This window comes from Gallus gallus, chromosome 2, assembly GCF_016699485.2.
Source record: "Gallus gallus isolate bGalGal1 chromosome 2, bGalGal1.mat.broiler.GRCg7b, whole genome shotgun sequence".
NCBI classification, from domain to species: domain Eukaryota; kingdom Metazoa; phylum Chordata; class Aves; order Galliformes; family Phasianidae; genus Gallus; species Gallus gallus.
Window position 1 is genome coordinate 138801942 of NC_052533.1, and position 26958 is coordinate 138828899.

General features: G+C 45.9%; 1 long non-coding RNA gene across 6 annotated transcripts in view; it reads left to right on the forward strand.

Annotated features, from left to right (window-relative positions):
- The window catches only part of LOC100858809, an 81124-nt gene extending 54413 nt beyond the window's left edge, over positions 1 to 26711 (forward strand). For 3 of the 6 annotated variants that reach the window (XR_005857396.2, XR_005857398.1, XR_005857399.1), the window contains exons 3-6: positions 9221 to 9300; positions 17109 to 17177; positions 18151 to 18218; positions 25235 to 26711. This is a non-coding gene — a long non-coding RNA (uncharacterized LOC100858809). Of the gene's footprint in view, positions 1 to 9220; positions 9301 to 17108; positions 17178 to 18150; positions 18219 to 18595; positions 19415 to 25234 lie in introns of those variants that run through there. The other 3 variants (XR_001465520.4, XR_003074066.3, XR_005857397.2) reach the window with 2 other exon arrangements.
- The last annotated feature ends 247 nt before the right edge of the window (positions 26712 to 26958 follow it).

Sequence of the window (26958 nt, forward strand, 5' to 3'; positions counted from 1 at the left end):
TGTATGAGTTACCAGCTCTGAGCTGTGCTACCGCCTGGTGCAGTGGTTTGTCGTAAGGGATGGAGGGGTTGCAGACCTTGGAAGGAAAACCTGTATCAGTTCTGAGATTTTAGTGACTGTACCAAAACAAAGTGCTGGAAGATGTTGGGTAGTTCCTGAGGATATCCTGCCAGTTTGACAACCAAACTTGGGAAATACGATGAAGATGAAATAGTCATAACTGAGTATTTAAGAAACAATACCTCAAAAACAGTTTGCTGTAGGATCAAAAGGGTGTTTTGAGTGTTCTGCTTAGGGTCTACTTTCTGTAGTGAATTGAGTGGTAGATTGCAAAGGATGCAAGTGCGACCAGAAGTGTTGCTGATAATTCACTCGTCTCCTCACTTATAGCTGTCTTAATGAGCTACGGTTGTAGTCTGAAGACAAGAAAAATGAATTCAGTAAAGACAAGTGCAAATTAGTGAAGCTGGCAGTTGAATGCATGAACCCAAAAAGAACAATAACACATTAACTGCAGAAAGGACCTGGGGGATGCAATGAATTATAAGCTGATTGTGTATTAAGAATTGGTTGCTGTTACAAGAAAGGCAGACCTCAAATAGCCTACAGAAAAACAGCAAAGGTAACAGTTCAGTCTCTGTTGTCTCGTGGAACCTTGCTTGAAATATAGCATCCATCCTCTGTTTTTAATATTTTCATATTCCAAGCAGGCAGCTTGGGAAGACAAAGCTTCTGTTTGGGAAGCTTCACTTATAAGGAATAGCTGGAAGATTTGCATATGCTAAACTTAGGTGGAAAAAAAACAACCACCCACAGGTGCAGGGTATGATTTGATGGGCTGCTGTCTTCAGCACTTATTTGACAACATAGCAATATGTTTTGGCCAGGGCAATAGATAAGATGCTGGAAGAAGGGCAGGAAGAAGAGAGACAGCTGAACATTTGCTTTGGATCAAGCTTTGAAGGGAATGGTGGATTTGAAACACCCAGGAAGGTGTCAGTCAGCATCTCCCCTTGTCTGAGCACAGGACCAGCACAAAGCTGCCCAGGAGGACGTGGTTTCTGGCTGCTGCCTTGCAGCTGTGCCCAGTGGCAGTGGGGCAGGCTGCTATTTCTCAGAGTGTAGGTTTCAGTTCATCGTGGTGGCGGTGAGAGAAAATGAATGCTTCTGGAGCTGGCCCAATAAGCGTTAGAAAATGCTTTGTTAGCAGCGCAGCAGCCCTTCCCGGATGGCAGGGAGAAGGCTGCTGGTGGCTGGGAACTGCGGCTGAGACCGGCTTCCTTCTTGGCAGAAGCCGAGCTGGTGTTGCCTTGGAGAGTGGCGTGGAGACAAATAAGCTGAGTGGCCTGGGGCTGGATGGCTGCTGGACCTTTCTGCAGCCCTTGCGTCTGAGTTTTGACTTGCTTCTGACTGCTGCCCTTTGGTGCTGCTGAGCCCCAGCATCCAGACCAGATTTCCGACATGACTGCATTGCACTGGGCTTTTGGTTATTGATTCAGTTGACCACAAACTGGTCAGCCTGTGCTGTGATGTAAGCTGCTGATTTCCTCCTCCATGAATGCTGAACTAAATACCCCTGCAGCAGCCATCTGACGGTGTTCACAGCCACTGGGATTGCTCTTGGGCCCCGCAAGCCAGGATGATTCAAGCTGATACTCATGCTTACAATTAAATGCTAAATGCTGAGTCTATTCTGCCCTACCAGCTGTACCCCCGAGGGAAAAAGGGGGGTTTTACTGCAAGAAGAAAGAGTTTTCTGGTTGATACTAAGAATGCATAGCATCAAAGCTAAACCGGTGTGTGCTAGCTTTTAAAATAACAGGAGGATATAAAAGTACCTTGAGAGGAAGATTACAGATAGGCAGAGCTACTGGGTATGCCTGCTCCTTTTTGCAGGCTGCAGAGCCTTCCCCTGTGTTGTGCAGGGCTCCATTGCCAGGCTGTGATCCCACACTGAGCATGGCCTCTGGGCATGGTGTCTCGGAGGAAGATGTGAGCCTTGCTACCAACGTCTGGATTTCAGCTCTAACTTAGTCAGGGCTAAAATTTCCCTTGGGAAAAAAAAATAATAAAAAAATAGAAGCTTGATTGTGACACGTGACACTGAATCTGGCTTGTGTTGATCTAAGCAGTTCAAAAATAAAACAATTTCAATTTGTTTTATAAAGATGACAGAGAAGGTGAAGAAGTAAATACATGATTTGGCCTCTTCATGGCTAACAGGCTGGGGCTTTGCTGGAAAGAAGTCAGGTGCAACTGTAAACCCATGCTGCAGGGAGGTGAGCTGCTGGCAATCGTGCTGGACCTGCTGAAAGGAGTTCTGATGCCGTGTGTAAATAGATGCAAGAGGGGTTCTAATGCAAAACGTGGAGCAAAGAGCTCCCATGGGGGCAGCGGTCTGTGTTGCAGCATGTATGACTTTTGTTGGATGTGGACTTGATCTGAGGAAGAAAGACTTGTTTTGTTTTGTTTTGTTTTGCTTTCAGCAGAAAACCTGAAGGCTTCCAGGCAGTTCCTCCACACCATGTTGTATCAGTGCAAGTGTCCTCCAATTGAGTTTGCTGAGAGCTGAGCTTATGCCAGTGCTGAGCTGTAAAGCTGCAATCTCAGGTGCAACTCAAGAGGAGTAGCAGCAAACTTCTTGTGCCAGGGGAGAACTGCGGCTCTGAGAGTCAACTCACTGCATGCTGCTCCCACTTGCCCAGTCTGAGGTCACTGTGCTGTTGCAGGGTGACATGGAGGAAGGCTGCTTGTATGGTGCCAGAGTTGCCCACCCAATCACCTCCTTGCCCCACACCAAGCCTTGCTTTCATAGCATCATCATAGAATGGCTTGGGTTGAAAGGGACCTTAAGGTCCACCCAGGGACCTTAAGACCACCCAGTTCCAACCCCCTGCTGTGGGTAGAGGTGCATGCCACTAGATCAGGTTGCCCTGTTCCCCATGCAACCCAATGCTTTGCTTCACTGGAGATACTTATGTAGGGACCTCATTTGGATGCGTCTCTGGAGGATGGGTTCCATATGCCCTCGGAGCACATCTGTGCTTGTCTTAATGACTTTATTGAGGTAGTCTAAGGGGCTGTAACTACTCAACTTTCTGGCCAAGCACAGCCCTTTTGCCAGGCTCTTGCAAGTGTCTGGGTTAGCACTGCCTGTCCCAGACACGGTGCGTCTGGAGTTGGGTCAGCACAGCAGGTCTTTGCCCTTCACATCTGCTGAAGGGCTAGTAAAGCTTCTGAGAACTTTCTGCCTGCACGCCCCAGACTGACAGCAAACATGGTTAATTCATCATGTGAGCATTGGGAAAGCATGCATACGGGGAACTCCCGCAGCAGGGTGCCCCTAGAGCATCCTCAGAGGCAGGACTTCATAGTGTTGGCTCAGCCACCATCCCACTGGCCCAAATCTGGGAAAACTGGGGCCTCCCATCCACTTCAGCAGGCTCTGAATCAGACCTTCATGAAGCAACTAGTGAGAGCTGTCTGTATAGTAGCATGCAAGTGTTTGTCAACCCCACAAGTCAGCTGTTGTGCTGCAGCTGTGTGCTACAGAGTGAGCAGTAGAGAAAGTGGGAGGTGAGGACAGTGTTTGATGCTGCAATGTGGGAGAAGATGGGAAGTTTTTTAACTGATAAAACATATCTTGTGAGTATGAAATGGACTGGTTGTTGTCTGAGCTGTGTGTTTTGCAGCCTCCATTGCTGGGTGCCAGGTAGGTTCCCATTATGTTGTTGGTTGCCTCAGCAATGTGCAGGATGACTCTCCATGTCTGCCTGGCACTTGATTTCATGGCATCCTGGTGTTTGAAAGCTGTCTCATCTGCTCTGAACCTTGGGAGAGGGAGCAATAAGTGCTTGAAGGGGAGGAGATCTCATTTGGGGCATCAGCCTTCCCCCTTTGACATGCTGCATCTTGCCTTTACCTGTCTGCTCAACATCGATCCCAAATGCTGATCCAGAGGCACAACAAAGGCAGGAGGAGCAAAAGAGAGCCCCAGACCCCATCTTTAGGGAGGGACAGTGGATTTGATGCTACCCCTATGGGGGTTGATGGCAAAGGAAGGTGGAGGGAAGCTGGGTGCAAGACACCAAGGAGGACCTTGAGGTTACCCACTGGGGATACACACTGTCTTCCTTCTTCCCTCAGTGCACTTGTCCTGGAGCTCTCGGTGCTGCAGTGTACTTACACTGGGAAGTGGGTAGCCTTTGCCAGCACCTGGCTTTTCCATGGCCGTCCCCATTTTTCCTCTTTGCTCTTTCCAGGTCCAGGGACTGTCAGTGCGGGAAGCATTGCCCATCACCTCCCTTCATTTTTTCCTCCCTCTCTTGGTGCTGAGTTGCTCTGATAGACTTTGGCTCATGTCCCAGAAACAGCCTCTGAACACACACAGACCGGCAAGGCTAAAATAGCACTTTAAAATTGTTAAATAAATAGCAATCGGTCTCTGTTAAATGGGAAACATAGCTTAATTTGTCATATTTTTTTGTCCTCCTTTGGACAGGGAACTGGGGCGTGTGTGCTTGTCTGTAGAGTGGTTCTTGTTGTAATCCATCTGCTGTAACCCCAAGTGGGCAGAGAAGGGTTATGCGACTCCGAGTTACCAAACACTTACAGTAAAAGTGTAGTCATCCTGAACCTCATCCAAAGAGCCTTAGGTTTTGTGTTGGCTTTTTTTTTATACTTTTTTTTTTTTTTTTCCTCTCTCCTGCCAGGATGCTGCTGCGTCACTTGCATTCTTCACCCCTCCTGCCTTGTTGGGAAGGAGCAACCCTCCGAAGCCGGTGGTAACTCTTTCCAGGCTTCTCACAGCAGTGCTTGGGGCCCTTCTGTGCTGCCTTGCTCCATCCCAAAGCACTTTGGGACCACAGGGTCACCACGTAGGGTTTGCTCTGTAGCAGTGCTGGTTTTCCCTGTGCCAGACTGCCTCCCAAAAAGCTCTTGTCTCTCCCTGACACGTTCTCAGATCTCGAGTAAAAATAGTGTAACGATTATTGTAGTGTGGGAGAGCAGGGAACGCTGCAGGAAGCATTTGGAAAATGTCTGTTGCAAATGGCTGCCAGCTAAGATTGAGCAGGAGCAGGGATTGACTTAGATACTTAAAGCTGTGTGTCAGTGTGAGAAAGTGCATGTCTCATCCTTTCTGGGTCTTTCCTAGCGAGCACGTCCCTCTGGGGCTTGGCTGCAGGTCCCAGGGATGCAGTGCGGGGCTGGATGACTGCATGGGATATACCTGCCCTCAGTACATCCCAACCTGGGGTAGAACTACACAGATGGCCTGAGCAGGAATAACCCAACTTCAGAAGGGCAGGAAGTGAATGTCTGATTACAACCTGCAAGCCGGTGCTTCTGTATGGCAGCGATAGCCTGAGCACGGTTATCTTGAGCATAATTGTTGCTGCAGTGATGGAAACAGCTGATTCTAGATAAAAAGAGGAAGATTTGGTAGAAGACATCATAATATCTTTTAGATGCTTTAAATTTTGTCTTTTTCCCTCATGGTGCAGAGGTTGCTCCACCTTGAATGGGTATTTTACATGAGCCTTCCTCTCAAATTAAGTAGGATCATGTTTCTTCAGCATTTAGTGTGAATCTTGATGCCTGGTGGTGTATTTCAGCCTTCCAAAGAGACATGTAAGAATAAAGCAAGATGATTCACTGCATACTAAAATGTTCTACATGTAAAATAATAATAATTATAAATAAATAGAAAAGTTTCTGTTTCAGCTTTGCAATAAAACTATAAAACTCACCAGCCAGTAAACAGTGGATCTCCTGTTCCCATGGAGAAGGGCTGCTGCAGACCTAAAAGCTTGCTGTGGGAAAGAAAAAAAATATAAATCAAAAAGATCCACTCTTGGTCTTGCAAACAAAGGTTGCCTTGGATTGTGGTCACATGTTGCCGTTCAGCTGATCGAGCTCATGCCAAAAGGGGAAAGCTTTCTAGTACTTGCTTGAACCCCACTGAACTGGTTTAGGGAATTAATTAGAGGAAAAAAAAACCTTCACCTTTGTTTTCTCCCTTGCCGTTTTTCTCCTAGACCCGATGGCCCTGCATGAACTCACCACCCCAGCCACCCCTTCCATGACTTGTGGCCACCAAGTGAACTTGACTGTGATTTAAATTGCACCCTCAGCAAAGGGGATTTGGCTTCTCCCTGCTGAGGAAGAAGGAGCCTGCCAAATACCCAAATCTGAGCTTTGTAAATCATACCCAGCAATTCTCGGTGGCCAAGTTGCTTCAAGGATATAAGGAGGAGTAACACCTGTGAGACCTTCTAGGGATGAACTCCAACCCCTGGGAATATCAAAGGTGTTGATAAGCTGGTGTTGCTGGCAGCCCTTCTGGCCTGACCTAATACTCTGTGTGCATATGTTCTGTAAATAAAGACTAGGTCAGACTCCTTCCCTTGAAAACATCCTCTGTCCGTGCCTGTGGAGGTGGTCAGGAGACCTTCCTAAGGATGGAGACTGAAGGTTGTGTGAAATTATCCAAAATCTTTGGCTTCACTGAGTTGGTGTTAAGGTACATACATGTTTCATGCATCACACATAGTTTTGAGGACAAACTCAGTGCAGCAGGCTTAGCTGTCATCCCAGGCAGTTCTCTCACGGCTCAGGACTTGCATCTGATCTTTACAAAGCTCATCAGATAGCTGGTACCAGAAAGCGCTTTTCTTTGAGGTGTAGTGTATCAGCAGAGCTGGGTATTGGATTGCTTTGCAGGATTTTGTTGCCTTGTCATATCACGGGGCTTTTTTTGGTGAAGGTTATGAATTCCATCACACACTGACCCTGTTGTCCTCTGTAGCAGATGAGCCTTGGGTTCCTGGCTGGCACTTTCACCTAAGGGTGAAAGTAGTAGGATGAGGTAGTGCACCCAGACCTGTTAGTTTGGAATAGGATGGTGGTTATATCCCTCTTTTTTTTTTTTTAACCCTGGGTAAGTATGTGTTAGGGTGTGCTGAAGGAAGAAGGAAGGATGAAAACCACTGTAAGTTGGAATTGCCCAGCGAAGAGCCTGAATCAGCTGTAGAGGATACTGAAAATCTTGGTTAGAGACCAGTTTTTTATTGTTTCAATATTACTATATCATGCAGTGAAAAAGCATATCTGTTTCTTGGATGAGGTGGAATTAAACGCTTGCCTCTTCCCAAGTTTATTGTGCTTCCCTGTGGCACCACACACTTTGTTTGTAGCATCCCGCATGGGAGATGAAAGGGTTTGGTGTATACTGCCTTTGGGGCAGTGTGGATTTCTCCTCAAAAACACAGATTCTAGTTTTAAATGCCTAAAAAATGAGATCTGTGCCTTATCTCTTGGGAGATCGTTGATGGATCCATTTCTCAAAAAGATATTTTATTCATTCAAACTATTCAGTTCTTTAATTCAGTGCCACTCCCTTCATTCGGATGCCTGGAGTCTTTTATCATGTCTCCTCTTACTCATTGCTTAGCCAAGTTAGACATACTTAGTTCTTTTAATCTTTCCTAGTAACTGAGTGTCTTTAATCATCCTGCTTGATGTCAGAGTGTTTGATGCCCACTTTTACTGAAAGTAAGCCTGGATTTTCTGTGTGTGCAAATCACTTGGGAAGTGATCCAGGAGAGCAGGAGTAGCTGAGCAGCTGCAGCTGGTTGCACAGGCTCACTCCTGGATTCCTCAAAAGCTCCCTCAAATATCCCAGTGTGGGTGCTGGGGAAGATTCTTGGCTCACCTCGTATGCCAGCAGACTTGGCACGCTTGGGGATTAATTAATGTTTTTGTTGGATGTGGGCAGCAGCTCCCCTGAAGACGTCTCATGGCTTGGCTTTCCAGAGGCACATTTCTCTGGACTTCCATGGAACTAATTGAAGATGCAGGTGTTGATTATGTTTGCAGAAAACAGGCCCAGAAAGGTTACCGAAACCTGCATTTCCTTCTCTTACCCATCAGCAACAAGGGCAAGATAGAAGCTTAATTTCCTTCTACAAAATTCATAGCAAAGCCGAGGGATGAGCTGTTTTTCGGGAGCAATGATTTTGCTACGTGCTGTTAGTGCAGCTCGTCTACTCTTGCTGCAGGTATTTATGTTGATTTTCCAGATGAGTTCATATATTTGCACCTGAAAATAATCATTCATAAATTCTTAAACTACTGTGAATGTAGGGATTGTTGCTGTCTGTTGCTGAGCTATGCAATGTATCACCTCAGCACAGTGTCATCAGACTTGGCTTTCTGGAGTTAAGCATCTGCTTTCCTTCTTTGAGATATAAGTCCACAGTTTGCCCCGTCTTATTTCCGTGGGAGCAGTGGGTATTTCTCTGTTTCAGAAAGCCTGGCCTGATCCAAGCCCAGTGTTGACTCACATGGGTTAATGCAGCGCATCTCCGGGTTTGCTGGCATCAGCACTGAGGCAGCTCGGGGTGGCACCTCTGAGTGAAGGAGGAGCATGGACTTTGAATCACAGAGTGCTTGGCAGCAAATTAAAGAAGCTCAAAGACTGCCTGTCCCTCCCCTTCATCCTATTCTGCAAGAATGCTTCTCATACTTCCCAAACATAGCAGTGCAAATGTCACTCGGTTAAGTACGCTGCCTGATGATGCTATTCTGATGTAAAGAAAGGTCCCATTCCCCCACTGTGGTTCAAACTTGGTCTACCAAAGGGGCTGTGTGATATACAGCTACCCTTACAGGGGGTCCTGTGGCCTGGGAGGAGGAAGAAGAGCAAGCCCTGGTTTGGGGAGAAAGCAGAGCTTCAGCACAGAGCAGCACCTGGTGCCCTCTGGGTGTCCCTTGTCACCCTTCAGTGACCAGAGTGTAGTGTGGGCTGTCCCTAAGGCTTGGAGATGGACAGTAGGAAAAGTGTGTGCCCTCTTGGTGATGCTCGTGCCCTCTTGGCGAACATCCCAGGAGCACCACATGGAAGAGCCAGTAGGCTCGTTTTGGTGCTCCACTGCTGATTCACTACAAGTGTTTGCCATGAGATGGGCACAGCAGTGTAGAACACCATCCCCACCCCAGGGGCACATCACACCCTGCGTGCAATTACATTCATGTCGCTGGAGGATTTTCACTCCCTACCTTTTTGATTGCAACCTTGGGGACTGGAGTGATCGCTTTTATATAAAATTGGTTTACTTTACAGCAGTATTTTGAAGAAGAAAGGAAAAGAAGCTTTTTGGTTGGAGGGAAGGGACAGAGTTTGGCTTGCTGACATTTCTTTTGTTGCAATGTTGTATAGGTCTCGCTTGACTGCAAAAAGGAGAAAGGAGGAGTGTGTGCAGGGAGTTCAGGTCCTGCTGTGGCTTCTTGGGAAGTGAGGTGAGTCGTGACAGCCTTCAGCACTGCTAAGCTCAGAGGTACAAATGCACCTGGGTTTCCCTGCAGCCTTTAGGTGAGACCTCTTCTTCTGAGCCTCCAGATTTTTTTGTTATGGGTTTCTTTGTGTTTTTACTTTTCCTTCTGATGGGAGGATTTTAGACTGCTGATGTGATCAGGGTTGTAGAAGGCTATAGGATCACACAAAACTTATTTCTGACTGTGGCTTGGCTGTATCTGGGATTCACAGCATGGGACTGCATTCCCCTACATTGTTAGTATATGATCTACATTTCTCTGGTTGAATTGTATGTGCGGTGTCTACACCATGTGCAGGAGGACTTGAGTCCAATATGTTTCTTGTGGCTTTGGATATCCAAAAGATATTGAGAGCTTGGGCCTCTGCTAGCCTACCACATGCCCTTGAGTTTTCTTCTCTTTTGAGAGGAGTTTGGACACAGCCCACATCTGTGAGCTTGTCTGAGCCTGCCCTCTGTGCTCATACACCCTGACTGGCAGTGTAAGCACGTTCCTGAGGGATAGGTATCATCACCGAGGCATTGCAGTCCAACCGGGCTATCTCACACTAGCTGTGGCGGTCCTGGTAGGGACCAGCGAGACATCTGTTGTACCAGTGTCCTAGACTCAGAGAATCGTCAAATATCCAGAGCTGGAAGGGACCCAAGAGAATTATCGAGTCCAAATCCTGGCTCGACACAGGACCAATTGAAATTCAAACCCTGTGTCTGAGAGCAATGTCCGTGAACTCCAGCAGCTCAGGGCCGTGACCAATACCCTGGGAATCCTGTTCCATGCCCACCGCCCTCTGGTGCAGACCCTGTCCCTAATCCCCACCCACCCACCCCCTGACACAGCTCCATGCCGTTCCCTCGGGCCCTGTTGCTGTCACACAGAGCAGAGCTCAGGGCTGCCCCTCCGCTCCTTGTGAGGAGCTGCAGGTGCCATGAGGCCTCCCCTCAGCTCCTTTGCTCTGGGCTGAGCACACCCAGGGACCTCAGCTGCTCCTCATACATCTTGCCCTCCATACCCTTCACCATCTCTGTAGCCCTCCTTTGGACTCTAAAAGTTTTGTGTCCTTCTTATGCTGTGACACCCTGAACAGCACATAGTGACACAGCTTCAGTGCTGGCACCTGTATTGGGATGGTAGTACTGAAATACACTGTATCCCACTAACTCAGCAGTGGTCTGCAGATGTGAAAATGTGAAAAAATGAGCCCTATGTGTCAGGGCTCTCTTGGTTAGCATTTCTTTTGAAATCTTTTGTGCACATCGCTGCATCTCCCATGCGCTGGAAATTCCCTCTAGATATCCATCTGCCTTTGCTGAGCTGTCTCCTCCCCTGCACTTCCTCACCATAAGCTTTTTCAGGACAGGAACTTTCTTTTCTGCATGTGTTTGCAGAATGCTCAGCATGTGCTGCCCAGTCCATATTGGAGTGTGATTAAATATGTTTTAAAAATGGGTAATCTTTAGATATACAAGCTTTTTTATCTGAACAACTGTGACTCTGGAGGGCTTTTTGTGTGCTTCTCTCTCCCTGATGCCCTAGATGTGCTCTCAGAGGTGCGACCCATTGCCTTGTGTTGAGAAAGGGACTGATGCTGATGATGTGTTTCCAAGATTCTCACCTGAGATCAAGGAAAATGCATAATTTGCTGCATTATGTAACTGTTGTTCAGTTGTAAGTTGGCAAATAGAGAGAATGTGAGAGTGTCTGTATAGTGAAGGAAAAAGAGTCACACTAACATTGTATGGCCACTCCTTTTGGTTAAACTCTGGCCACGTCCAAATGGGAGCTGTGTACGCGTATTTTCCTTCCATCCATCCACCTTGGGACCAGAAAGTGTTGCAGAGGTCAGGTGCTTGCTTCTGCCACTGGTCTCTTTGCTCTCAAGCCATGCCTCAATTCTCCATCCAGAGAACAGAGATAAGTTGAGTCTTTGGAGTTGTGATAATTACCTCAAGGTACCTATAGGGCTGCATCAGCAGGTTCTAGTCACGTGTTTAACTGGAGCTGGGTGCTTTCTGCAGTTTCAGTGGCTCTCAGTGAAAAGCCTCATTTTCACTTGGCTGCTCTCAGTCTGGCTGGCTTTTCTCAGATAAAGTTCATTCAGCATAACAGCTGGCTTCCCTCCTCCTCTCCACTTCTGGAAGCTTGCGCTGATCTGACACCTTCATCATCAGCAGAATGTTGGGGATTGCGGCTTGGATTTTTGTAACTCTTGCCCTCTCCTCATTGCAGGGCCACCAAGCCCATGAGTAGGTGCCAGGCCACTACGCCCGTCCAAGGCTCACTCTCTGTCTTCTTGGGTTTTTTTTTGCTGGGGTTGGTGGAATGGAGGGATTTGAGGGCCTGTGGGTTCCTTAAGCACTTAAACAGGAGAATGCACTCATCTCCTTGGTAAAATGAGCAGCCCACTTGAAGTGGTGGGGAGGGGAGGATTTTATAAGTCTTGAGAACACTGGCTAAATATTAAGAAGGACAGTTGTTATCAGCTGTGCAGAGTCTGGTTGGGAGCCTGTAACTAGCGGTGCTCCCAAGGGGTTGGTGCTGGGACTGGTCTTGTTCAGTGTCTTCATCAATGGCCTGGATGAAGGGATAGAGTGCATCCTCAGTAAGTTATACATACAAAGCTGGGAGGGGTGGCTGACACACTGGAAGGGTGTGCTGACGTTCAACAGGACTGGGTGTTCTGGTGGTCAGGAGGTTGGTTATGAACCAGCAGTGTGCCCTTGTGGCCAAGAAGGCCAAGATGTCCTGGGGTGCATTAAAAAGAGTATGGCATGCAGGTCAAGGGAGGTGATCTGTTCTGCCACATTTAGAATACTGTGTCCAGTTTTGGGCTCCCCAGTTCAAAAAAAGAAAAGGATGTTCTAGAAAGAGTCCAAGGAAGGCCATGATGATAAATAGCCTGGAGCATCTCCTATATGAGAAAAGGCTGAATAACCTGGATCTGTTCAGAAGACTGAGGGGGAATGTGATTAATGCTTATAAATATCTAAAGGGAGGTAGGAGGCAAATGGATGAGTCCAGGCTCTTCTTGGTGGTGCGTATCAGTAGACAGGGAGCAATGGCCTAAAACTTGAACATAGGAGGTTCCACATAGGCATGAAAAGGAACTTTTTGCTAAGGGTGATGGAGCACTGGAATATGTTGCCCAGAGAGGTTGTGGTGTCACCTCCTATGGAAAATTCAAGACATGCCTGGATGCCTACCTGTGTCACCTACTGTAAGGAACCCACTTTAGCAGAGGAGTTGAATTCAGTGATCTCTTGAGATCCCTTCCAACCCCTGCAATTTTGTGATTCTGTGACTGTGCATTGGGCTGAGGGGAGAAGTTTTTTTTTATCTGTTTTCTGGGGGCTAAAAACAGGTGTTTGGAGGACTGTGAGTTGCCTTGAAGGCTGAGAAGAAGGATGCAAATGCAAATGAACTGTGAGACATAAAAGGAGCCATCAGAATGCCCTGTTCTGCCACTAAGTTTGCCTCCACCCTGAGCAATTTGCATGGTGTAAGCTGATCATTCGGCAGCCTTGAGAAAAGTGGATGAGTCCTGCCTGGGGAGAGCCTTTCAAACCTAAAGATGTTACAGAGGGGCAAAAAGGGACTGAGCCCAGAGGCCTAGTTGGTTTCAGATAGGCCAGGAGATGGGTCTTGCTCAATAGGGTGGGCTGTGTCTGCTTTCCTGGCTGGGAGCTGGGTCTCTGAGGAGGCTGGGTGCTCAACCTTGGGCGTTTTCAGTAGTGAGTAATTGCTAACGATAACTCTGCCCCTCAGGAGGGCCCTGTATGAAGCTTCCTTCAGGTTTTGCAATAGCTGTGATAAGTCGATGCTGACCCTAGTGCACATAGCAGCTTAAAATCATCTTCCGTCAGTGCAGTCTGTGGCTCAGGGCCCAGTGGTGAGCTACCAAAGCTGACTGCCTGTTTGCTGCTGCAGAAACAGTGTAGCAATTAGTTTAAATGTACCTGCAGGAGATTTTAGGCTGTACTTTGCCTAATGCCTGAAGGAACTGGGGCTGTTTAGTCTGTAATGGAGGAGGCTGAGAGGAAAGCTCATCACTAGCTGAAAGGAGGATGCAATAAGGAGAGTGTTGGTCTCTTTTCTCGGGTGACAAGTGATATAGAAGGTGAGGCAACAGCTTCAAGCTGCACCAGGGGGTTTAGGTTGAATACCAGAAAGAATTTCTCCATGGAGAGGATGGACAAGCATTAGAACTGACTGCCCAGAGAGGTGGTAGAGTCCCCATCCCTGGGGGTATTTGAGACGTATGTAATGTGGCACTAAGGGACGTGATTTAGTGATGGGACTCAGTAGGTTACACTGGTGGTTGAGCTTTGTAATCTTGCAGGTCTTTTCCAATCTAGATGTCTCTATGATTCTATGTTTCACGCTGCTACTGGACACAAAGCTAATCTGTTACTCTAGCCCAGCAAAGTGGTAACCTGTAAGGGGGTGGCATCCCACCAGTGTCCCCAGCACTGAATAACAGCACAGCTGGAGACCTCCTGGACAGCATGGTGATACTGAATGTGGTGGGTAGAGGAGCTGAGCACTTCCCACACAGTCCTCCTCCTGCCTTGCCCACATTTTACACCCAAGCTCTGTCCTCATGCTTTTAATGAAGTTGATGCTTATGCTGTGATTTTGGCACCTGTCTCTTGTACCAAGCACTTTTGGCTAATCCCTCACCCATGGATGGCAGTTCTCCTTCCTTGCTCGCTCTTCCTGTTGTGTTTTTACTGCACAGCGGTTTGCAGTTGTGTATGCTGTCCTGTGGAGTAATGTGCCCCACTTCAGCTCAGTGATGATTTTATTGTGCTACAGTCTAATTTTTTGCTGTTAACAAGCATTTCCTCAGCATCCTGTAAGCCAAGATGCTGCCTCTTCATCACAAAGGTTGTATGTTCATTGGCTCTGTGTGTTGGTCCTTCCCCTTTCTGATTTCATTTGATACATGCAGGATATAATGGTAAACATTTGGGCTTTCTCCTATTTCAGGCATTTTTGCTTCTCTAAAGTAACCCCATGGGATTACAAATGTTTGCATGAATGCCCAGATCAGATCCTGGGAAGGAAACAGCAGGTTACACAGTCCCACAGCCACACACTGCTTCATCCTTGCACATGTGGGCACCACCAAAACTTTGGATCAGAAATTTTGAGGCCTTACATCCTCTCAGAATGCAGTCGCTATAAATCTGGAAAAAATAAACAGTGACATTGTTCCATCTTGTCTTCCTTCAACTCACTGCATTTTCCTCTCCATGTTCAGCTGTTCTTCATCAGTGGCTCCCACCGTCATTGTAGCCAGCACACGGTGGTGCTCGGGAGGAGCACGCCCTTAAAGCAAAGTGGTCCATTCTGGTTTGTGAACTGGGTTGTGCGTATGACCATCTGGGTCTCACGTGTGGGGTCTGGCAGAGGTCTACAGGAATGACTGACATAGGTATTTCTTTTCTGACGGGTGAAGTGGGTGATTCATATACTTAGTTAACACTAAATATGTTTTTTTTTCCCCCTCAAATATACAAGATGAAGTACTGAAATGTATGCATATATTGTCTGCATTTATGATCAGAGCTAGCTGCTTATTGCTTTTGTAGCATCGCAGCAATGTCATGTTTATGTGTTTTATGATATTCTAACCGTGTCTTCTGGCTGGACACGGCAGTTAAACATTATAATACAGCAGTCATAAACCCGAACCATCTGATGACCATAACCTAATGCATGGATCTTCTATACACAAAAGCATTAGCGCAGGGTGGGTAGCTGAACGTAAGGTGGATGTTTTTTATGGAAGCGTCAAGATGCTGGATGTGAAAGAACCAGATGTGTTCTGGTCTTTTATTTAGGTTTTGCATCAATGGTATGTTCAGTCTTGCTGCTTTCTATTAAAGTTAAATGTCTGTGGTGGGTTAGATTGTATGTGTACAAACAGATGCTCTCAGAGGTGGTTTGTACCTTAGTCTGTGTGTCTTTTCTGCATGAGCTCTCATCCCTCCATGCCTTTGCCTTGCTCACCATTCACAGATCTGCCCCTGACTTTTACATTTCCCTAGAGTCTTCACTGCCTTTCCTGGAAAGCTTGATGATGTGACCAGGAAGGACTTGTTGATGAGTTGGGGGATGTCATCCAGATCTTGTGCATAGCTAGGAGCTTGGGATCACAGAGCTGGTGGAGAGGTGGGGAGCTGTCAGTGTCTCCTACAGCACAGCAGGACCTGGGGTGGAGACCCTGCACTGCTAGCCAGAACGGACCACAGGAGGTCCCATTCTGCTTGTAGTGGGGCAGGGCATCCAGAGCCAAGTCTTGTGATCATTCAGGAATGGGGATATCACCTCCTTTCCAGGTGGCCCCTTCCAGCCCTACACCACCCTTCTTGCAGGAAGGATTTGCCCAGTGCTCTACACAATTCTCTCAGGGCACAGTTTGTGGATGTTGCCCTTCCTTCTGTTGTTTACTGTTTCAAGTGAGACGGGATGCTCAGTGAGTTTAGAGGAAGCAGGGAGAAGTCTTCTTGGGCATCAAGTGATGGCACCAGTGGACAGCGAGTGCATCCACATGTCCTTCAGAGATGTCTCATGAAGGCCAGGAAATCCTGAATGAGGCTCTGATAGCAACTTCTAGTGGGGATAATGTCCTCTTATAAATTTGACCCTTTTCCAGAAGACCACATTCATTTTCCAAATTATTAAACTACATATTGAAAACAGTATGGAGCTAGAGTAAGGGGGTGGAGGTCAAGGAGGATTTGTTGTTAATCTGAAGTGTATGAGCTAAGGTCTGAGTGCTCTGGGGTTTTTTAACCATCACCATGATAAATATCTGCCTCCTCTATTACAAGCTGCAGACATATCATAGAATCATTTGAGTTGGAAGGAACCTTTAAAGGCCATCTAGACCAGCTCCCATGCAATGAACAGGGACACCTGCAGCTCAATCAGGTAGCTCAGAGCCCTGCTCAGCCCAACCTTGAATGTCTCTGGCTCATCACTCTACAACTGCTTGAGAGGAGGTTGCAGCAAGGAGAGTGTTGGTGTCTTTTCTTAGGTGACAAGCATTAGACAATGTGGAAGTGGCCTCAGGTTGAACCAGGGGTGATTTAGTTAGGATGTTAGGAGTAATTTCATTATGGATAGGGTCTCAAGCATGGGTTTGGTCTGCCCAAAGAGATGATGGGAGTCCCCGTCCCTGGAGATACATAAGAGCTATGTGGATGTGGCTCTAAGGGATGTGCTTTAGTGATGGACTCTTGGTAGTGTTCAGTTGATGGTTCAGCTTGATGATCTTGAATATCTCTTCCAGCCTAAAATGTTACATTATTCTAGATGAGATGTCTAACTACTAGACAGCTAAGATTAGGTAGAAAGCAATCCTGCCTGTTAATTCCTTAATGTTGCTTGTGTATAAAATGAGTTCAGTAATAACTCCTTGCTTTCTGGAAATGGAGTATAAATAGGACATTTGGAACTGCCGTGTGGTTACAGCAGTGGGCAGGTGACTATGTTAGGGATCACAGGCTGTGCTCATCTTAGCCAGGGGCAACATCTTAGAAAATGCCAGCATGCCAAGGGTTAATGCATAACCCCTGGGAATCTCATGGTGAACTGATGAGTTCAGGTTTTGAAAGCAATTTTACAGCTGCACACCACCACAAACTTTTTTATATACGATGTTCCCTTCATGAAGCTTCAAATAGCGCTCACGTCAGACTGAAATCAATATCTGCAGGAGAGATTAGGACAATTTCACTTGAGGTTTTTGTTGTGGTTTCTTGCAGGAGGAATAAAGAAGGTAGGATAACCAAGGTCAGCACCTCACTTCAAGCTATCAGTTGGACTGCTTGCGGGTGAGAGATATTAAGTTACCATGTGTGTGTAATTTATCCTTTGTGCTGGTGACCAAGTAATCCAGTAAAATGGCAGCAAAAAGGATAGGGAAGTTATGAAAATTTGTGCTGTAAACTGAACTGGCAGGATTACACTCAGAGCTGTGTTTGGTTATCAGGTGTCACATTGTCTTTAGAAAGCACCTGAGAGGGATTTTACTCAAAGTTTTGCAATAGAAGTCTCAGTGCCCGTAAGTGGGGCAGAGCGCGTCTTTTCAAACAGGGGCTGTGTTGTTCCCTATCTGGGTGCTCTTCACAAGTTTTGGGCATGCCGGTTCTGATTATGGCTTGCATTTATTATTGCTTAATGTAATTAATGCCATTGTTTGAAATTGATTAATTATTATTTAATATCATAGTATCTGTCATTACAGCTTACTTCTACCTTGTATTTATTATCCTCATCTTTATAGTAGTGTTGCTAAATGCTTCCTAGACCTGGGATGCATGTGTGCCTCCTTTGATATCCTTAGGCACATTATCCAATTGCAGATTACAGGTGCTGACAACTGTCTGACCCATTTTCTTTTGTTTGCAGCCTCATTTTGCACCTTAACTTGGTTTTTGTGAAGTAATTGAGCTAAATACAGTATTATTTTAGTCTAATTTATACACATTTGACATTATTAACGTTCTTGCTTTATCTGGGTTAATTCTCAAGGATGGCATCCTGGCATTCTCTGCCAACAGTACTTTCTGTGTACTTAATATAGAATTAGCCTTAAAGGAATGGGTTTTGAAAACTTATTTCCAATCTTCTGCTTATTTTTGCCGTGTCTGGTCTGCTGACTTTAAGAAAATTGCACTTCAGAAGAAGGCTGCCTTGACAACACTCTGTACACTATATGATGCCAAGGAAATAATTTGCTGCAGAACCCCTAATACACACAGTCCTTGTTTTCTTTCTTTCTTTCTTTCTTTTGTTTTTTCCTAGGATATCTGCTATGGACCTTCTGGCTGATTTTTCTCTTGTAAGATCCAGAGCGATCATTGCCTGTCGTGGTATGTGGGGCTTCAAGCCAAGAATATCCACTATTTTTGAAGCATGATCATTACTGTTCAAAATAGGCCTTTTTTCCATGATCTTATAAGATTTTGCCTCTTCTCTAATAAGCTAATTTTATCCCTGCTTTGGCATCTGTACTCCTTGGTGTTATTTTGGTGTGTACTTTATATATATCATATATAGCTCTGTGCACACATGCATCACTGTACGTGGTTTATACAAGCTTGTCTTGTCTGCGCTGTCAGAGGGAAATCATTCTCACTTTTGTGATGGGGGTGTCAGGTCAGATGTGTCGAGTCCATTGCCAGACCTTTCTGTGACCTGTCCCAGTTTGCTTCCCATCATCCCTAAATGATATCATTGCTTCACCCAGGCAAGAGAAGATGTGTACCATCCACCACTCTTGCTGTATGAAAGCAAGGGGTGCCTTTATGACCTGCAACTTCTGCTTCTCTGTCAGCTGTTACTGGAATGATGGCCTGTGTCACTGGAGACTGCTTCAGAAAGTTTGTGAGACAGACACTAAGTCTAGTGAATGGAAGAAAATATTTGTCACTGTCTTTATTTGTCACTGCACCCACAGTCCTTATTTCTAGAAAAAAAAAAAAAAGACTTAAGTTGTACAGCCATCTTCTCTTCCTTCTTGTCCTCCATCCTCACATCTTATTTTAATGAGTAATTTTGAATGGATCTGCATCAAGATGGAATTTTGCCTTGCTTTGGATAGTATTCAACTAAGTAACTAAAATTTCCTTCTGAGGTAGTGGGGTAGGGATGGATTTGGATGGTGCTAGGACCTTGTGCTCCAACTTAATAACAGGAGAAGAGGAATCCAACAGCACCAATGTGTTCTTGGGGCAGAAAAGGAGCCAGATTTAACCCTAAGGTCAAGTGATGGAAGAAAAGTGATCCCTCATGGTCAACTCCAACCTGAAGGAGCCCAAGGAGCATGATGACCATTTGAATGACTCATCTTTTGGTCCTGTTCAGAAGATGATGTTCTTATTGCATGGACATTAATGACCTTTGTTTCATTGCCTTGTCTTTAAGGACTCAAGATGGTGTTTGCAGAGGAGATAGAGACCTGGTCTGCCATGACCGTGTCAGTTTTATGTATTTGCATAATGTAAATGCCAGCCCAGCTGAATTGTGACAGGTGTATTTGCTGTAGGCAAATAAAGGTTTTCAAGAAGCTCTGGAGTTTCTAGTTTGATAACCTGAGAATGGGTACTTAAAAAGGTATGTTTTGTGGGGTGACATGGAGGGTTAGTTCCTTTGAGACAGAAGAAAGGTAAAAGGATGAAATTATTACAACCAAATTTTCCATGTACCCTGACTACCAGTTTTGAGTTTGTCAGCCTAGGGAGGTGTTATGCCTAAGCAGAGCGTCAGAGTCTCATACAAGTGCCTTAGTGTGTTCAATTTTACCTTGATTTTACATCAAATTACTGTGTTGTGGTTTAACCTGGCAGGCAGCTCAGTTCCACACAGCCATTTTCTCACCTCTCCCTCCCAGTGTGATGGGGGAGGGAGAGAATTAGAAAAAAAAAAAAAAAAGCACCACCACGAAGTAGAGTTTGTGAGTTAAGATAAAACTGTTTAATAAGACAGAAAAGGAAGAGGAAAAAAATAGTAGTAAATAACCACAAAACAAGTGATACACAACACAATTAATTGCTTACCACCCACTGGCAGATGCTCAGCCAGTCCCTGAACAGCTGCTACCCCCCCAGACAACTCCCCACTGTTCTTCAAGTTTTTTTGCATGATGCCATATGGTGTGGAATATCCCTTTGGCCAGCGTAGCTCAGCTGTCCTCGTTCTGCCCCCACCCAGCTCCTTGTGCCCTCACAGCCCCCTTCACTGGCAGGACAGTACAAGAAACTGAAAAGCTGAAACATCCCTGGCTCTGAGCAGCACTGCTCAGCAATAACTGAAATGCTGTGAATAAATGTTCCAGCTGAAACCAGGACATGCTGGACTGCAGAAAGATGCCACTCTTGCTTTGAGGAGCACTGAAGCTTGCTACCAGTTAGTCAGATTAGCACCTGTGGTCCTCATCCTCAGTACTGGGGCTGTTACTGTTGATTTCATCAAAACATTCTTTTCTGCAAAGAAAGGAGTCCTTACAGTTTGATAGAGGCCACAGAGGTGTTAAAACGTTGAGCCTGAGGTTTTCACTTATTGCCACCTTATTCAGTGAGAGCTCTGCTGAAGCTGAAAAGGTTTCAGCAGTGTGAAATTGCCGAAGGAAAGGAAACACTCAACATTTTCAGCTCCATAGTCACCCAAGCCATAGCTAGTTCCGGAAGGGTCGATGAGTGTATGGACATGAGTAAGCCTTCTGAGACTAGCGTGGGCTCTATCAGACCTAGCAGGGGTTTCCCAGGTCAGACCCGAAGCTCTCCACTCGAGATCTGAATATCACTGCAGCTGCATCTACAGGAAGGCTTGGGCTAACACTGTACAGTCAAAAATGTCTATTGTTCCCTTAATAGACAAAGCTATAACAGGAAAAATGTCTTGTGTCAACCTGGCCTTTGAAATACAAATGAGTAAGAGCAACCTCACTTTTAAATGTCATCATGTGCTTTGTGCACTCACTTTGTAATTTGCTTGCTTGCTTTTCTGCGGTTACTGCATTTCAGGGCTTTTGCTTCAAATGATGTTTCAACAAAAGGGAAAGGAGAGGAAAAGGCATTTCTGGTGTTGCATGGGGAGTTCTGTGGGGTTGCACTGACTTTGCTTCTACTTTTAAGCATAAGGACAGGCATTTTGTTCCTATAATGAGCCAGCTGGAAATACCGGCAGCCTTGTTTTCTTATTTCCTGAAGTTTGAGAGAAAGGGGCATGAAGGAGCACTGTGCATCTCTGCTTTGCAAACTTGGCTTTTTCTATATGCCCCACATCCGATTCAGAGTCTTTTGGGTCCTGGTGGCTTGCAGTGACATAATGAAGCTTCCTCTTGATGAGGATGGCCATCCAGCGCTTGCAGCATAGCATGTGCCATCCAAGCACCCTGCTTGCCAAATCGCCTTGTGCTTTTGTTCACTGCCTTCTGCATGGGGCACCTTTGGGGTTTGCTTAAAGTCCTGCATCTGCTTGGTGGACATCTGTTCCTTCACAGTGAATCTTGTAGTGAGTGTGTGCAGAACTGACTCTGGAATTGGGTAGGTCCTTCTGCAGGGAAGCTGGTTATGGAAATTTGGGGTTACACTGTGATGGGCTGACTGGTTTGGGTGTTTTTGATCTGTTTGTGATTAAATCTGATGGTGACAATAAAAACAGAACAAAAAATAACATGAAAAGTGAATAAAAGTCCCAGAAGAATATTTTGGGTTGTCATTGGATCTCCATCCACAGAAATTTAATTGTTTTAAAGTAATTCAGTGACTAGCTTGAGTTGGCTTTGCAGCCTCCTGTCTGAGCAATGGACATTTCTGTGGAATTAATCAGAAAGAACTGCAGTTTCTTTTACCATGGGCAGAAATAGCCCTCAGACTGAGGACAATGTGTAATAGCAATGACTGTAGCGGTTGACTTAGCCAGAAATGCACAGCCAGTAATAAACAGAAAAATCATCAGGAAATATGTACTGATGAATCTGTGCTGAAAATTGCTCAGAGCTTTACTGTGATGAGTGGGTAAGGGGGTTGGAAAGAGCAGTGGGAGTTTTGGGGTGAGGTGCTTAGACTGGAGGCATACTGTGAGGTGGGATGGGATTGGGTGGGACAAGACAGCATGGCATGGGATGGGATAGCAGGGGATGGCATGGCATGGCACGGTATAGGATGGCATTGGATGGGGCAGGGTAGGATGGGATGTCCATGTACATGCAGGTGAGTGGCAGATCCACAGTTCATTGGTCCTGGGATTCAGCAGTTTGCTGAGTTGAAGACAATGCTTGGACAGTCATTGGTACTGCTCACACTGTTTTAATTTGATAAGGTAGATGATCTGTTTTGAAAACAAGAACGGGAGGAGTGGACGTCTTTTCATCACTTTGTTGATGTTGAAATACCATGTTGCAATATCTTATGTTTTAAGATATCTAAATGTACTTCACAAGTTGACTTTGTATTTTTCGTGTTTGTCTGCCACTCAAAGCGAGCTACTTTTCAAGTAGCTGTTGAAACTCCCCAGGCTGCCCTGGAACCTCTGCATCATCCCAGCAGCAGCCCTGGGCAGGAAGGAGATGCTCTCCGCTTTCAGGTGGCCCAGAAAAGGGCTCATCCTACTCTCATGGCTCAGCTGGTGCAAAACTATGTTCCTTCCATGAGGGAGACTGAATTCATCCTGTCAGGTGTCTAGGAAGGGCTGATATGAGCAGCATCGTGTTTCCACTTTGTTTTAGCACCCACAGCCTTGAAGACCTCGTATCTTGACACTTTCGGAATTGGTTGGTGATGTGCACAGTGGGCTCTCAGCTCATTCTCCAATTTTTCTGCCTTTCAGTGAAGATTTTCCCCTCTCTGCTTTAAGCATATCACTTAAAACCACAAACAGTCTGGTGATGTGGAGCAGGCTGCTGGTGCTCATCCCCGTGGCACTTAAAGCACAGAGGATGGTGTAAGTGGGAGAAACTCATTGAATCATAAAATGGCTTAGGTTGGAAGGGACATTAAAGATCATCTAGTTCCTGCCATGTGCAGGGCTGCACCGCACCAGCTCAGGCTGCCCAGGGCCCCATCCATCCTGGCCTTGAATGCCTCCAGGGATGGGGCATCCACAGCTTTTTTGGGCCAACCATTCCAGTGCCTCATCACCCTCTGTGTAAAGAATTTCTTCCTCACAGTGCCATTTCTGGGGTGAAGCCCCAGCCCTGCCAGTCACCACAGCCTCCTGCAAGGCTCCTGCACACAAAAAGCTGAGATTCGGTGTGGCAAAACAGGGAGTTGTGAAGAGGCTTGGGGACAGCAAGTCTGTGCCAGCTCACAGTTTTGTATAAGTTAAATAAATGTTGTCTTTTGAAGGAAGGTGTTGAAATGCTCCCGTGGCCTGTTAAAAACAGTGTTGCGTTGGGTGAAGAGCTGCCATCCCCTTTTTCCATTTCCTTCTCCATTTCTCTTTCCATTTCCTTTTCTGTTTCCATTAATAACTTTAAGGTTTTTTTTTTGCTCCACGCTTTTTTAACTTTTTGTTCACTTACGACTTTCAAGGTGTGCTTTTACTGAGTTTAAATGCTTTGCCTTTGCTTTCTTGAAAATCACAGTCAGTAGAATGACTGCTGTTATCTCAGGTTTCCCCGGGCCTTCCCATGGGCTGCTTTTGATTTCAAAGGTACATTTGTTGAAAAAAGGAAGATTTCCACAAAAATGCCCACTGCACCTCCAACTCGTTCACACAGGGCTCCTGTTGTGCAGCTGTCCTGTTTTACCGAGCAGCTGGAGTTACAGGCTGATTAAAGGAGTAGGAAACCTCTTTCAATTTATTTCTGCTGCATGTATGTGACTTTGGGTGTGCTCGGTTTTTGGGTGAGCTCTGCAGGGAAAACGTGTACTTAACGTGACTGAACCTCCTCTTTTGTAAGTTGAGAATTGATCCAAATTTACCACTTGCTTCTTCTTTGAGAGCTTTTGGTAATGGGGATTATTTAAATCCATGTTTTTCCTTCAGTTAGTTTTGCTCTGGGGTGGAGCTCATCCAATGCAATCCTCCCTGGGGGCGAGGTGGGAATGAGAGGGGTGCTGGGCACATCACTTTGTCACCATGCACCTCATGATCCTCAGCACTGCATGCTGCTCCTGCTCAGCACTGCCCACCTTCGCTCCTTGTGCTAACATAGCTGCCTTTCAGCTTAGGCTGCACAGCACCTCTCCATATACTTTTTTTTTTTAACATGAATTTGCAAGGGAAGGTTGATTGAAGTTGGATCCAAGGCTCTTCCCTGTTGTCATGTTGCAGGAGAGCAACTTGAGCTTCATCAAGGCTTCTGCGAGTGAAAAGTGTTAGGTCTCAGTGGCTGCATTTGGTTCAGAAGCAGAAAATGGGAGCAGACCTGAGTCTGATGGATCTGGCAGCCCATGAACTCCCCCCTTTACATGCTTTCCTTGTGTAATTACAGTAATGGAAGTCACTGACACTGTCCAGCTGAAGAGGAGCTGCATGGTTTTGCTGGGCATTGCAGGCACTTCCTAATGCATCAGCGCCCATGAGTCTCGTGGGTGCAGCCTTCACCCTGTCCCTACCGAGCAGGCTCCAGTCTGGCTGCTCCCATCTAATAGCTGGGAAATTAGGGCTGGGAGCAAGCAAGAGCTGCTTGCAGTGACGCAGAGGGCTTCAGTGGTGAAGCAGAGGCTGAAACTCAAGCAAGGAGCCTATAGATGAAGTGCTGAGCACTTCACAATGGCATGATGCACTTCCATAACCTTGCAGAGTACTTGTGTAATTTTTCAGATAGATGAAGCAGTAAGTAAGCCATCTGTGACCCCACCAAAACAATTTCCAAAGGCAGTAGTATTAAAGGAAAATAGAAAAATCAAACATTGAAGTGTATGGAGGTCTGCCTCAGGCAGTTCTCAGTGCCTACAGGGCAGGGAGCTGGGGAGAGGAGGAGGTTAGGTGGGTTACAGTCCAGAGAATGATATTGAAATACATGAGCCATCCCTGGGAAAGGTGGATCTGCAAGCACTGGGTGAAAGAGCATGAGGAGGGGGGTGGGTTAGGTGGGGGTGTGGATTCCAGGAAAGGGTTTATTTCTTAGATTGCAGATACTTAATGCTATTAGCATCCAAATGGCTCCCGCTGGTCTTTGAAGTCAGCATCTCATTGAGAAGTAAAGAGCAAAAGAGGTGTGGGGAATAATGCATTTATTTCATTTCTGGCTGGTGAATATATTTCTTTGCAATGTTGAGTTAGCAACGAGACTGTGCATGGTTTATTTTAGGAGCACTGGCTCTTCAAAACATGAGGTATTTATCACTTCGGTTGTTTTTTTTTCCTGTTTCATTATGTTTTTTTGGTTTTATTTGTTTTTTGTTTTTGTTTTTTTGTGTGTGTGTGTGTGTCTTAGTACTCAAACTTGCTTTATACAGAAGACAGCAGAAAGCCACAAAATTGGAGCCTCAGTAATTTCTTTACACCCACCATTTGCCAGTGTTCTGGATTGGAAACCAACTGCAGCAGCTACTGAGAGTCTCATTCCTCCTCCACGTGAACCTCCTTCCAGGGAACTGTGAAAATTCCCACTTCCATCTCCTTCGCGTACTGGGGTTTCATGACCATTAAAACCCGTTCCTGGAACCATGGGATGGCCCCACAGCATGCTTTTGATCCAGCTCAGATGTGGGCTTCTCCGTGGGATGAGTGCCCAGCAAGTCCAGCCATCAAAACCTACCTAGACCCTATGGAGCTGCATGCTCTGACTCATCCCTACTGAAATGTCCCCACACCCTGCCCCAGGGCTGTGCATTCCTGGGCACTGGTTGCCTGTGCCTCATGAGGTCTTTCTACCAAACTCATCACTTTGGCTTGGTTCTGCATCACCACACTGAAACTGTGCAAACTGCAAGCCACCAAACTGTACCTTTGAGCCACCTCACGGGGCACATGTCCCACAGTGGCTTGGCTGCTGGACCACTCAGGGTGGGATGCGCAACACACTGCAAGGAATTTAGTTCAGCACTGGTGCTGGTAGAGCACGGAGCTGGGAGAGCAGCATCCCTAATTCAGGTTGATGCGTGGCTGTGTTGGAGCCCTTTCTGTAAACCACTTCAAAGGGCGTTTTGCTGTTTTGTCTCTTCATTCACTGTTCTTTCCCACTTGTGCATTTTGTGCAATTTTAAAAACTTCTTGCATGTATTCCATTCCTCTTATCCTAGACCAAGTGGCTATCTTCTCTTCTTTCTTAGCTGGCTTGTTCATGCAGAGGCAAGGAGTAGCAAAACATGTTTTTCCTTCTGAAAAGAGAGAAAATAAATGTTTGATACCTGATAATAGTTTTTGTTGTTTGTCTGAGGCAGCTTGAAATCCTTAGGGAAAATCAGAATTGTTCCATTAGGATGAGCTGCTTGCAAGCATCCTGCCAAACTGGAACAGCCCTTCAAGCTGTACTGAAATGAATTCAAACCCTCCACAGATAAGCACAACATAGGGTATAATTTTACTTCAACAGAAGGAAAAAGTCCAGTACATCATCTCCTTTTATTTCAGTGTCTGGTTGTCTTGACACCCATGTACATATAGAAATATGCTTTCTTCACATGTATTTACTGAGGCACTCAAGCTAAATGCAATTGAGCCTGGTGGTTGCTGGGATGGTTCATCGTGCACGTCCAGGTGCCATCTGTACACAGGGAAGCTGGCAATGCAGTAAATGGCTGTTTTCCCTTCTTTAAGAGATGCATGTTGGGGTTGACTTTTGATGATCACTTAGGATCTTAAGCTTTTGTGCTTTTGCATTTACCTTTGTGTTGGCTAAATTTCAGTTCACTTACTTCCCTGTGAACAATTCTTTTTTTGTTGAATAAACTATTCCTTGCAAACCATAACACTGATGTCATTGTTGTTGTGGGGGTTTTGTTTGGGTTGGGTTTTAAGCAGCTGTTGCCACCCAATGGTGGATTTCCCTTCATTATATATCTTCCAAATACACCCTTTAACTGGTTTTCCACCATTCTCACCTTGTGGATTCCTAAATATTTTTATTTAGTTTTGTGGAAATGTGAGTTCCTCTTGAGGAAATGGAAGCCTCCTGACAATAAGCTTGCCTTTCTTAGTTGTTTTCCATGAACTTGT